Source organism: Corvus hawaiiensis, chromosome 6 (assembly GCF_020740725.1).
Source record: "Corvus hawaiiensis isolate bCorHaw1 chromosome 6, bCorHaw1.pri.cur, whole genome shotgun sequence".
Lineage (NCBI taxonomy): Eukaryota > Metazoa > Chordata > Aves > Passeriformes > Corvidae > Corvus > Corvus hawaiiensis.
Window position 1 is genome coordinate 933,034 of NC_063218.1, and position 13,506 is coordinate 946,539.

Genomic DNA, 13,506 nt, shown 5'->3' on the forward strand with positions numbered 1-13,506 from the left:
GGCAGACCTTCCACCACCACACACGATTTTCCATTTGGAAGTTGTACTTCCCCCTCTTCAGGAATAATAAAACATTTCAACGTTCAAGGTTACAGCTACTACTGACCCCAGGAAACCCTCTGGGAACACTGGAATGGAAAAGAGCCCTGGCACGAACGTTTCAGCCCCACCATCAGCGTGGGGATGTATAAATCCATAATCACACCCATCACAGCAACCAGCTGACATCCAGCAACCCCTGGCTCTGATCTGCCTCTCGCTGAATATCCATGACCATGGGAAAAGGGGTTTTTTGCAGGAGTTTTCCCATTGTTATGCTGCAGATAAGCAGATAAGCATTTGAAAAGTGTGCTCTGCTGTCTCCCGATAAGTGATAAGTTACGTGGTGCTCGCTGCAGCGATTGGACAACCTGATAAACTCTTCTGGCAGAGGCAGTTGTGCCCACGCATTTACAAACCCATTCCCGGAGTTTTTTCCCGAGTTGGATCATTTGTTTTCTGAGTGGGATTTGCTGTTGCATGCAAAGCCTTTTGCTGAGATGGCTCGGTGTGAATTTCGATATCACACTGAGGCAGGGGGTGGATAAGAAACTTTGGCATTCACAAAAGTTGGCAAAGCCAGAGAGATCATGGATTATTTATCCAGGAGGATGGAGTCGAATATTCCAACGCAGTTACAGGTATTTATTTAGAAGAAATGAATAACAGGTTCTGCTCAGGGACAGATGTGGGGACAGGGCTCCTCCACCAGACTGACTTCCTGCACTATGAGGTTCACCCAAAGTGACCTGGATCCAGGAACTTCCAGAGCTGCTGTGTCAGAGACCAGTGTGTGTCTGTGGAAAAGAAATGAGAGGAATTCAGAGAATTCCACAGCCCGGAATTCTGCCTGAGCTGTCTCTGGGTACCTGATCCCAGCTGGAAGGCTCTGTTCAAGCCCCAGCCATAAACAACCAGGAGGCAGGAAGAGAATCCCCAGTTCAGTGGGAATCTCTGAGCTCCAGGCTAGAAAATGAAGTACTGAGGTTTCCTCTGTCTTGGACACTGCAGCAGGATGGCATTCCTGTGCCAAACATCCACCCTCGGCATGCTGGGATCCCCTCCACAGAAAAATGGTGCAGAGGAGTAGGAGATCAACAAATGGAAATCTGTTGGTGGGGAGGAGCAGCCCCGACAGCAACACAGCCAACACGTGGGGAATGCTGAGCAAAAATCTGGTACTAAAACCAAAGCACGAGGCTGTAAAATCATGGAATGGTTTGGGGTGGAAGGGACCTCAAAGCCCACCCAGTGCCACCCCTGCCATGGCAGGGACACCTCCCACTGTCCCAGGCTGCTCCCAGCCCCAATGTCCAGCCTGGCCTTGGGCACTGCCAGGGATCCAGGGGCAGCCCCAGCTGCTCTGGCAATTCCAGCCCAGCCCCTCCCCACCCTCCCAGCCAGCAATTCCCAATTCCCAATCTCCCATCCAGCCCTGCCCTCTGGCACTGGGAAGCCATTCCCTGGCTCCTGTCCCTCCAGGCCTTGCAGATGTCAGGTCTGGGACAAGGAGCTGAATCCACCCTGCCCTTGATCCTTGCAGGAATTCAGCCTCCTGACCTACCTCCTGCAGCTCCTGCAGGGAAAGGGGTGAGGCAAAATCTTCCCAGACACGCTGGAATGTGTTACCAGCTCCTCCTGGTAACATCCTGCAGTGTGACCTCCTCGCTCCTCTGGGCTGAAAGAACCAATATTAAATTAACACAAATTGCAGGAGTCATCCTCATCCTCGCCCTCCCAATTTATGCACCCAAAATAGTTCAATTCATGCTTTTGAAGTGCAAAAAAAAAAGTCACAAATGAATCTGTAGCTTCCACTGCTGTGGGGTTTGTTTGTTTTTGTACAAGACCATGCCAGCAGTGTCAGTCTGCACCTGAATATGAGGTCACTGATCCAAAGCTCACTTCCCAACCCTCTCATTCCCAGGATTTTGGTGTGTTAAGGAGCTTTCTGAGCAGAGAAAGGCCTGGAGGCACCCGAGGTCTCAGCCTGTGCCCAGCTCCTGCCATGGCTGTCCGGAGAGGAGCCACGACCTGGATGGGAATTGTGCTGCAGATTTTTACTGGAGCTGAAACTCCACTGGGGGAAAATCAGCTCATGGTCTGTCCCAAAGCCAGCAGAAGCTGCCTGCATTGCTCAGAAAGCAGTGAGGGCTTCGGGTGAAGCAGTTGCTGCCCCATCCACAACGAAATATTGAGAGTTTTCTCTCACTAAAAGACAAATTCCCTGTGTGCCATCACAGACACACCGGATGATTTCTAGGAAAGGCAGTGGGGACACTGGGGCAGCTGCAGTGTGGGATCCTGAGGCCCTTGGCAGAGCTTGGAATGCCCACGCCACAAAAATCCTGCCAAAATGGGTCCTGAGGGAGGAATCGAAGTACAGCAGAGCGCCCAGCCCCTGCCAGCGCTGTCTGGAGCTCATCAGAGGGACAGGGGGTCGAAAGGAGCAGTGACATCACTGCAGGCCACAAGCCACACACTGGCTTTGATAAGCCACGTCAGCAGGGCTTCCTCCAGCCAGATTATCTCAGGGTGCTTCGGATCCTTCCCTGCTCCGGCTGGAGATGCACACACCAAAGCAAGGAGATGTAAATATTCTCTGAAAGAACACAATTGTTCCCTTCCCGGAGCATCCTCCCTCGGGTATTCCCTGCTAATCCTATTACTGCACAAATAAAGCATCTGCAGACGCTTTAAGGATTAATTTATCCCTGGGTGAGAGGAGGAAAACTCTCCCTGCCACCAGGATCTGGCAGAGTCATTGCAGGGATGTGCCAGGGACGCCCACCCGGGTGGTTACCGGGGTTGGGGAGAGCTGAGTCCAGGGAGAGTCACCAAGGGGACAGCCTGGGACAGGCTGAGAGTGTCACCGAGGGGACAGGATGAGAGTCTGTCACCAAGGGGACAGCCAGGGACAGGATGAGAGTCTGTCACTGAGGGGACAGGCTGAGAGTCTCTCACCGAGGGGACAGCTTGGGATAGGCTGCAGTGGCACTTGGAATTTACTTCCCACTTCCTTGCAGTGGCTGGTGGAAGCCACTTGGCCGCCACGGGGAATTCCTGCAGATCTGCACCCTTGGACAAAGAAGGAAAGAGCCTCTGGCAGCTCCTGGAGGTAAGAAGTTGTGAAGGTGAAAAAAGGATTTGAGTCAGGTTCCAGGAGCACCTGTAGGGCTTGGATCCCTGCCTGGGCTCACCTGAGGACACGGAGGGAAGGCACATCCATGCACTGATCCTGTGGCCGCAAGGACAGACCAGAGTGGGAAGAAAGGGAACATCCTTTGGCCATGCCAGCACCAGAGAGCAGCTGGGACTTGTCCCAAGTTCCACCTCATGGGGCAGGTGCTGAGAGGTGGGAGAAGGCCGACCCCAAGCCCAGGAGGAAATCCAGGTCCCTGCAGTCAGCGGGACACGGAGGAAGGAGGCACAGGGATTTTGCTTTCCTGGCTGGATCCTCTCATCCCAGGATGCTCCTGATTATTTCAGGCTGGGGAATGATGCAGAGGAGGAAATGGCAATGCAGGAGCCACTTTCCTCTGCTGCCCTGGAGTTAAGGGCTCCTCTGGGATTGCAGCCACGACTGACAGATTCTTCCCTTCTTCCAGAAAGAGATGGACGCCCAGAATTCCAGATTTCCCAGATCTAAGGCAGAGAAACAGGACAGCCCCAAACAACAGTAAACACAACCTCTCCTCCCTGCTGTGGGCACGGATTAAAGCCCTGCAGGGAGAGAATTTCCTGGGCACCTCTGTTCCTCTGCAAGCAGTGAAGTCTCCTTGTGCACTCCTCAGATGAGAGAAAAGTCTCTGGTAGATCAGAGAGAGGCTCTTGAAAGGGAGACAGGGCTTGGAAACCTTCTGCTTTGAGGGATTCATTAAAGGAGGAGAGGAGCAGGAAAACCAAACACAGAGAGAGGAGCGGAAGCATCTGATGGGGTTTCAAAGCAGCTCGGGGCTGAAGAAGGGATCCAGGCTGCAGGGTCACATCCAGCTGGATGCAGGGAACTGGGAAAAGGGGATCTGGGGGAGAAAAGGTGCTCCCTAAGGATGGGAGTGGGGCTAAAGGGGTCTCATCCTCATGGATGAGCTTTTGTGGGGTCACTGTGCTTTGGACACCCTAAAACAGGGATTCAGGGACAGGCTGGGCGGGAAGGTGCTGCATCCACAACTCTCTGTGCTGGGAACATCCAGAGGCCCCGAGGGATGCCCAGTTTATCCCATGAGATCCAAACCACAGAACTTCCCACATGAATCCATGACCCTGCAGAGCTCACAGACCCTGTGGGTGAATTTCCCTGAATTTCCTGGTGTTCCTCTGAATTCCTGGTGAGCCACAAAAGCTGATTCTGCTGGCACAAGTTCCAGTCCCAGTCTAAAGTTTTCCTTTGTATTTCCTGGTCATACCCAGAATTCCCTTCCCAGCCTGGTGGCTGAAATGCTGAACTTTTCTGTCAGGTCCTGTGAATCCCATGATAAAATTCCCCAGGAAGGACCCTGCTGACCAGGGCTCATTCCAGGTGCTGCGCTGGCACCCAGCAGAGATCAGACACAGAGGGAGGAGGCTCCGTTTTGTCAAGACCTTGAGGTTCATTTTCATCCTTAATTAGAACGACATCTGAAAAATGCAAATTCCTCAAAGAGGAATATTCAGAAAAAACGTCAAATTGGGGCCAGGAAGAGACAAATTGGAACTTGCTGTATCAGTAAAATGTGTGTATTATAAAAAACCCCCACAAACCCCCACAAAATTTTGTTATAAAAAACTTATTCCAAAGATGTCAAAACAGAAAACTGCTCCTGACTCAGTTTTTCTAGTAATTTTCTTTCAAAATGAAATATTCTTGGTTCTGCTGTCCCTGGAGGGATTCTAGGCTTTTTTTAAAGAAATGGATACTCAAATTTAGTATCATTCTGCTGTTTCTCCCAGAAGAATTGTTGACCGCCAGATTATCCCACAATCAGCTGGAAACCAAATAATTCCTTTTATTTTTTGGCTCACCCTGCTCAGGATGAAATTCTTTCCCAAAAGTCCCAAGGTTGTTGTGGCCAAACCCGAGGAGCAAAGTGGACTTTTGCTGTTCTTGGGATCAAGGAAGGTTTTTCTTTTAAGTTTAAAAGCCTCTCGTCAGTTTGTTGCACTGATGATCCTTTGATCTTGGGAAACAGTGGGAAGAGCCCTGGGAACAAGTGTTGCCTGGCAGGAAGCTCTGAATTGCTTTTCTCTCTCAAATAACTTCCTTTCTGTATCCATTTCAAACCCTGTGGTCACATATCCATGTGGGATCCTTAATTCCATTCATCCACTTTTCACTCCCCCTGTCAAGCAGAAATCCTTATCCACGGCTGGCAGGGAATTCTCAGGGATCACAGGGAAATGCTGGGTGTTATTCCAGCTGTCCCTGCCCTGACCCATGGACACAAATGTGCAATGTTTGATCCTGAGGTGTCCAAGGCCAGCAGGAAAATAAATCCCCTGTCACTGCCTCACTTTGTCCCACAGAATCCTGGAATTACTGAGGCTGGAAAAGCCCTCCCAGCCCATGGAGTCCCAGCTGTGCCCAATCCCCCCCTTGTCCCCAGCCCAGAGCTCTGAGTGCCACCTCCAGGAATTCCTTGGACACCTCCAGGGATGGGCACTCCAAAGCTCCCTGGGCAGCCCCTGCCAAGGCCTGAGCACCCTTTCCATGGGGAAATTCCTGCTGCTGTCCACCCTGAGCCTGCCCTGGCCCAGCCTGAGGCCGTTCCCTCTCCTCCTGTCCCTGTTCCCTGCGAGCAGAGCCCGACCCCCCCGGCTGCCCCCTCCTGTCAGGGACTTGTGCAGAGCCACAAGGTCCCCCCTGAGCCTCCTTTGCTCCAGCCTGAGCCCCTTTCCAGCTCCCTCAGGAATTCTCCAGCCCCTTCCCAGCTCCGTTCCCTGCCCTGGACACGCTCCAGCCCCTCCATGTCCCAGAACTGGACACAGGATCTGAGGTGTGGCCTCACCCATTCCCAGCACAGGGGAACAATCCCTGCCCTGGTCCTGCTGCCACCTATTCCCGACCCAGCCCAGGTGCCTTTGGCCTTCTGGACACACCTGGCTCAGGTTCACATCCCATCTTTTGCCTGCCCCTGCAAAATTAACAAAAGAACCTCTCCTTCCCCTGGGAGGGGTCCTGTTGTGCTCAGTTCAGCTGCACAGAAACCCCAGCCCCAACCTCTCCTCCTCACATCAGTGATAAAAACACTTCTAAAAAACCTGCAGTTACTCAGGAAGCTCCAATTCTCACAGCACTGCCTCCTCCAGCCTTCCTGGGAGCTCCAGGAATTTGTCAGACATTCATTTCATTTAAAAAACTCCTCCAGGTTGTATCACCCCTCTTTTATTTTCTCCTGTAAATAACAACAATAAGCCAGGAGCACAATGACCCAACATTTGGAATCAGCTGAGGAAATGTAGCTGGGAAATGTCTTGAGTAGAAGCTTTAATTCAACATTTCCCTCCTGTACCAAACAACAACAACAACGACAAAAAAAACAGAACAAAAAACCCCAAACCAAACAAACAAACCCCACCAAAAAAAAAACCCAAACCAGGATTAATTTAACAGGGTGCCCCTGGATCCCTGGCAGTGCCCAAGGCCAGGCTGGACACTGGGGCTGGGAGCAGCCTGGGACAGTGGGAGGTGTCCCTGCCATGGCAGGGGTGGCACTGGGTGGGATTTGAGATCCCTTCACCCCAACCCATTCTGGGATTCCGTGACCTCGGGCTGGTCACTCGAGTGAGGGGGAGGCACCTGGAGGGGAAGGAGGCCCAGCTTTAGGTGCAGGTAAGTGCCAGCACTGGAGCTGGGGGACAGCAGCAGCTGGGGGGACTCTCCTGCAGCAGAAAGTGCCCTGCGAGCACCCCTGGCTCCCTGGGAGCTCCGATTTCCCTGGGCTGAGAGACAGAAACAGGCAAGGCAGAAAAGCTGACCGCCCACGGGCAGGCTCTGCTTCACCTGGGGATGTTTTACCCCTCCAGGGAGCAGAAACCCTGGCTGTTCTGGCGGAGGGGGCTCGGTGTGCCCACAGCAGACGCTGTGCCCGGGTCCAGCAGCAGCTGGGCAGCGCAGGACGCTCGGGACACGCAGCTGCAGCCGGGGAGAACAGGGATTGAAATGGGAAGCACAGGACCAGCCTGCAGCCTCCCACGCCCAGAGAGATCCCCAAATCAGTATTTGCCAACACCCTCCTTGCAAAGCCAGCCTTTTTCTTTCCAATTTAACACTGTGAATATTTACTTTGCACATCCCAGTCCCCGGACTGCTCTGGCAGGTTGGAGTGTCCCGTGGGAATTCCGTGTGTGATCAAGGCAGCCAAATCAAATCCGTGTGTATTGCACAGGGAGCAAAAGCCTGGAGAGGCACAGCCGAGCCATTTGCATTTCCTTTTGCTTCTCTAGGAGACTGACAGCCCGAACTAGGCCAGGGATGCTTCCACGAGCCCGGGGGGCTCCCGGGGGAAGGGTCCCGCAGGAGCAGCGGGATCCACCTGGCGATGCTGCTGGAGGCCTCAGCTGGTGCTGCCCCACATTTCCACAGCACTGCCAGAGGGATGGGCAGCCCCAGAGCAGGCAGAGGGTGCTGCAGGCACAAATACTGACCCTGGGGCCAAAGGGCTTTGTGAGATCCAAGCTCTGCGGCACGGCGGGGTTGAGTGGCTGCTTGGTGTGCAGCTCCTCCTGCTCAGCCGTGCCCAGCAGGGACTGGAGATGGGGCTGGGCACAGCCGTGTCCCTGCCAGCTGCAGCCAGCTGTGCAGCAGCAGCTTCCCGGCAGTCCTTGGAATCATGGCACTGTCAGAGGCACCCAGTGCAGGGGAGGAAATGCTCTGGGAATGGAGAGAGAGCAGCTCAGCTGAGGTGTTCACAGAATCCCAGGATCCCTGAGGCTGGAAAAGCCCTCCCAGCCCATGGAGTCCCAGCTGTGCCTGATGCCCACCTTGTCCCAGCCCAGAGCTCTGAGCGCCACCTCCAGGAATTCCTTGGGCATCTCCAGGGATGGGCACTCCAAAGCTCCCTGGGCAGCCCCTGCCAAGGCCTGAGCACCCTTTCCATGGGGAAATTCCTGCTGCTGTCCACCCTGAGCCTCCCCTGTCCTTTTCACTGCCATCCTCAGCCCTAAGCCTTAGAGGAAGCCCCAGAGTCCAAGGCACAAAACCAGTGCTGGGGGACAGACACAACAGATCACAGGATGCTGGAATGGTTTGGGTTGGAAGGAATTAAATCCCATCCCATTCCACCCCCTGCCATGGCAGGGACACCTCCCACTATCCCAGGATGATCCAAGCCCCATCCAACCTGGCCTGGAACATTCCAGGGATCCAGGGGCAGCCACAGCTGCTCTGAGAGAGTCAGAATAGCTTTGAAAGGAGCTGAAAGGAACAAACAAGTTTCACATACAAATCAAATTTCCTGAAGAATGTGCTTCACCAGCTCAGCCATGGGCAGCCAATGGGAAATGCTGCACCTTTGGGAAGCAGCAGGAATGTGTTCAGATGGACTCACTGCTACCAACAACACGTGGGGAATTATCTCTCTTAACGGAGCAGCACATGCAGAGCTGTCCCCAATTGTAAAGGCTGAAATATAGCGGCAATCTACAGCCATAAGGTGAGATTTCCATCTTTATATGACATGAAAAATGTGCCAGACACAGGTTTGCCCATAAACAAAATTGCTTTTTTTTCAGCCCTGCCTTTAATGTGAAATATCAATCTTTTGGTGGCTTTTATTACAGAGAATTTAGCTTTTGTTTTTGACAGACGGCTCGCACTCAGTCCAGAGTACAACTGTGCATCATCCCCAGTACGGACACATCTGAATTGCAGAACATATCTTTTAAAAAGGCAGCAAAAAATGGCAAAACAGCACCTGGCAAAGCGAGGGCAGTCACGGAGAGCCCACTTGACTGTGGATTTAAAAGTGAAGAGGTTTGTCAGCCCCAAGCCTCTCGCCGTGGTTTGTGTTCACATTACAACATCCAGCTGCTGCCCCATGCAGCACAACCAAAATGAACAGAAATGTTATTTAAGGCCGGGTTGCAGGGGCTGGGTGGGAGGAAACCACACAAATTTCAATGATCAGAGGTTTCCTTCAAGTTTTGTCAGTTTTACTGAAGTTTTCCAAATAACTGATCGAAACCTGGGAGCCCCAGCTGCCTCACTGCTCCCAACCCTCCCCGTAATTTTACCTTAAATGAGCTTGAAAGAGTTTTCTCACAGACCTATTTAACCTATTGCGTTTTCAAAACCAGAAAGAAGTTATTTCATTAAGGACTACCTGTTAATTGGATTTTCCATCCCATTAACTCACCTGCCCCTTCGGTTTCTGTTCCCTTTTACAGCACCCACTCCAAAGTCCAGATGTTCAGCTCAACATCTGCCTGAGTCTCTCCTCCCAGTTCCTGCAGGTGATGTGTTTCCTGCTCTTTAGATGGAGATTGGGAATTGGGAATTGCTGGCTGGGAGGGTGGGGAGGGGCTGGGCTGGAATTGCCAGAGCAGCTGTGGCTGCCCCTGGATCCCTGGCAGTGCCCAAGGCCAGGCTGGACATTGGGGCTGGGAGCAGCCTGGGACAGTGGGAGGTGTCCCTGCCATGGCAGGGGTGGGATGGGTGGGATTTAAGGTCCCTTTAACCCAGCCCATTCCCGGATTCCCTGATTTAAGCAGCACTTTTCCAGGAGCTGTTTGACTCCAGGCACCCACATCCCAGGGAGGAGGCAGCGGGAGGTGGGCGCCTGGGACACCTTGGAGCTGTGCACATAAATCATTGTCTGGAGCTCTGTTACTCTGCAAACAGGCAAAGCAAGGGACAGAAATTTGCCCAGCTCAGTCAATAAAATTATTGATTGCCGAGGACAGGCAGAAATCAGGGATGCAGCTGCCAGAGCTGCTCTTGTCGTGTTTGTTCAGTAACACAGCCCCAGCCCTGCCTCCCGCTCCGCAACGCTCCAGAACCCCCATTCCAGCAGCACTCCCTGCTGCTGCACCAACACATAATCAGCCTTTATTATCAACTCCCAGCCGCCTCTGTAATCAGTCACTGAATTTACAATTTCCCAGGTAGCTGCACAAAAATATTAAGTACAGTTAAGGCTCTATTTGAAATAACAAAACCAATTGCTTTTTAAAAACCTTGGTATTTAAAACCTTTACATTCCTCACACGACCTGAGGCAGTTGTGTGGCAAAAGCGAGTATTTAGAACAGAAATGGCTGTGATGAATCCATCAGCAATGATTCATTCCCTTTGCTATTTAGAACAGAGTCCCAGAGCCCTGAATTAAAATCAAATAACGCCCATTTCATCCATTCCTGCTCGGCTTTTTGTCCCAGGCACATGTGCAGGTCACTTCTATATTTTTAATTTGCCTGCCCTGTGAGGGTGATCAGGGCACAACGTTGGATGTCCTGGGCACCCAGCACGGCCTCCTGAATTCCAGGAGCAGTTCCCACAGCAGACAGCAGCTGGTGTCTCCCAGAGCACATGGAAACCTGCAGAGCACTACAAGAGGCTTTTCCTGGATGGAACAGGCAGGGAAGTGCTGGAGAGCGCCCAGGAAGGGGAGATGAGGGAAGGAACCACACCCAGAACTCTGGGAGCATTTGGACACCGCTCCCAGGGTGGGACTGTTGGGGTGTCTGTGCAGGGCCAGGATGATCCTGGGGATCCCTTCCAGCTCAGGGTATTCCATGATTCTCTGATCTCTGCCTGCCATGATGAGACAGGAGTGTCCATAACTTACAATTTGCAAACAAAATGGAAGAAGTCCAAGTGAAAATTAAGAAAAAGTTATGTGGATTCATGAGCAAGACTTGAGAAATTCCCCCTCCAAGCTAGTCCCAGGTAGGCAGGGAATGGCAGGACAGGGGGGAGTGCCTAAAGCTGAAGGAGGGCAGGGATGGATGGGATATTGGGAATTGGGAGTTCCTGGCTGTGAGGGTGGGCAGGCCCTGGCACAGGGTGCCCAGAGCAGCTGGGGCTGCCCCTGGATCCCTGGCAGTGCCCAAGGCCAGGCTGGACATTGGGGCTGGGAGCAGCCTGGGACAGTGGGAGGTGTCCCTGCCATGGCAGGGGTGGGATAAGAGGATATTGAAGGTCCCTTCCAGCCCAAATTATCCCTTGATCCTCTAAGTGCCCACGTGGAGCCAGCACCCCAGTCCAAACCCTGGATTTGCTCCCCCTCATCAGGGTGTGGTGATTCAATCAGAGACCGAGCACCTGATGGACCAGGTTTATCCAGGCCCACCTGGAATAACAAATCCCACTGCCCTGTGCCACTACTTCCTTCAGCTCTTCCTTCAGGCACAATTTTTAAGCATTTTCTTGATTCCTGAGGGCAAAGGAATAATCTTTAGTAAAAAAATCTATAAAAATGTATCCCCAAAGCACAAGGGGAGCCCTGCAGGGCAGTGGGTGGTTATGGATACACAACACATCCCCCAGCCTGGAGCCCTGGTGGGATCGCTCTCCAGATCCATCAGAATAACAGGAATGACTTCAGCAGCTTTTCTCTCACTCGCATTGTTAGAATAAAGCCCTTGAGTTAGAATAAACTCCTGAAGAACCCACTTAGTGCTGCAGCTCTGTAGCGCAGGCTGAGTGTGCACGCAGGGCTGTTTATTCTCTGTAATTTACATCCTTCTCCAAGCTGTTTAATCACCCAGTGCTGTCAGGAATTGAAGGTGGTTATCCCATTCCCTGCATGCACATCCCGTGGCTGCCCTGAGGTTCCATTAAAACCTGAATATTGGAACAGAAGTGATCCTGCTTCAAATCCTGACCCTCTGCCCTCCCTGCCTTTCCCTTGGCCTCAGCACTTAGCCCGAAATTAAGGACTTGAGAGTTCAGCACCTGCAGCACAGCCCTTTGTGAGACCGTGTGGAAGTGATGTGGTTAATTCCACACTGGGAATCAGAATCATGGGATGGTTTGGGTGGGAAGGACCCTAAATCCCACCTTGCCATGGCAGGGACACCTCCCACTGTCCCAGGCTGCTCCCAGCCCCAATGTCCAGCCTGGCCTTGGGCACTGCCAGGGATCCAGGGGCAGCCCCAGCTGCTCTGGGCACCCTGTGCCAGGGCCTGCCCACCCTCCCAGCCAGCAATTCCTTCCCAATGTCCTATCCAAAGAGCAGCCAGCATTCCTAGAAATTCCAGACTGGCTGGGATTCTTTCCAGCTCTCACACCTGCACCTCCTCTCCCAGTCCAAGCTCCCAGTGCAAACCAGAGCAGGAGCAGCAGAACTGAGCAGGCTCCACTGAACTCTCGAGATTCATTCAGGCCAAGAAGGAAAATCTGATCCTACACCAGGACAGAGCTGAAAATCAGGAAGGGAAAGCTCTGGGAAAGTCAGGCTTCCCCAAAACCACCGCAGTCACTGACCTGGGATTTATTGATACCTCAGCTGGAGGCAGCCCACACCACCTCTGATCAGAGTCCTTTCAGATGGAGATTGACTTAGTGGCACAATAAATTTAAGGAAAATGCTTCCTCTGGCTCTGTTCAGCCGTCATTTCCCAGCTGCCAGGGAGAGGGAATTGAATCTCGCACCCACGGAGTGGACATGAGCACAGGCTTGAGCAGGGAGAGGGGATCATCTCTGGATTAAGATGTAAATCATGTTCTGTGATCTCCGGCTTAATGAGTGGCGAGGCCAACATACATAATGCAGGCAAAAGTTCTAAATTATTGCTGTCTTCAAGGGACCATTACAGAACTAAAAAATCCATGTTCGGTAATTATAGAACAGGGTTAATTAAGCAGCCTGGTGCCCCAAATCTCCCTGCAGCAGCCAGCCCTGACCACTCTACCCAGATTTCCACTTCCAGGCAGGAAATAACACTTTTCTGTGAATACTTTTACCCAAAGCTTTCCTGGTGGGGTAGCAGTTCCTTCCTCTCAGTTCTTAGTTAAGTTACCCACCTTTGTGACATCTTCCCTGATGAATCAGGAGGTGCATCTGATCCTTCTCAAACATTTAAACCCAAGGTTTCTGTTGCTTGTGCCAAATCTCTCATCCCAGCAGCTGGGGCAGCTCCCCAGCCTCCAACCAAGATCAAACAGGAGCCAGGAGGTGTTTGCAAGAGCAGGAGGGGTGGCTCAATGAGGACAAATTGGGATAAATCAGATAATCCATCATCCCAACCCAATGAAAGAAAACATTGGGTGCTTTCTCCTCTCAGTGAGGAATCAGGAGCTGAGGTGTCACCCTCAGGCATCACCTCTACTCGTAAAAATAAGTTAAAGTTAATGGCAAATGGAAAATGTGATCAATGAAAAGCAGTGCCTGAGCTGTGCTGCAGTGACACGTGGGGAGCAAAGAGATTGTGGGGCCAGAAACCTCTGCAGAGAGACGAGATGTCAAACCCCTTAATTTAATTGGGAGAGGGAGAAAGCCAAGGCTGCAGTGCGCTGTCACAGCTCTCATGGTTGGTAGAAATAAAACTG

General features: G+C 52.3%; 1 long non-coding RNA gene across 1 annotated transcript; it reads right to left on the reverse strand.

Moving 5' to 3' along the window:
* Positions 1-671: 671 nt before the first annotated feature.
* Positions 672-9,498, reverse strand: LOC125327033. The gene is made up of 3 exons (XR_007204118.1): positions 9,372-9,498; positions 1,604-1,717; positions 672-836 (listed from the first exon to the last, which is right to left on the reverse strand). It is a non-coding gene; the product is annotated as an uncharacterized LOC125327033 (long non-coding RNA).
* Positions 9,499-13,506: the final 4,008 nt, after the last annotated feature.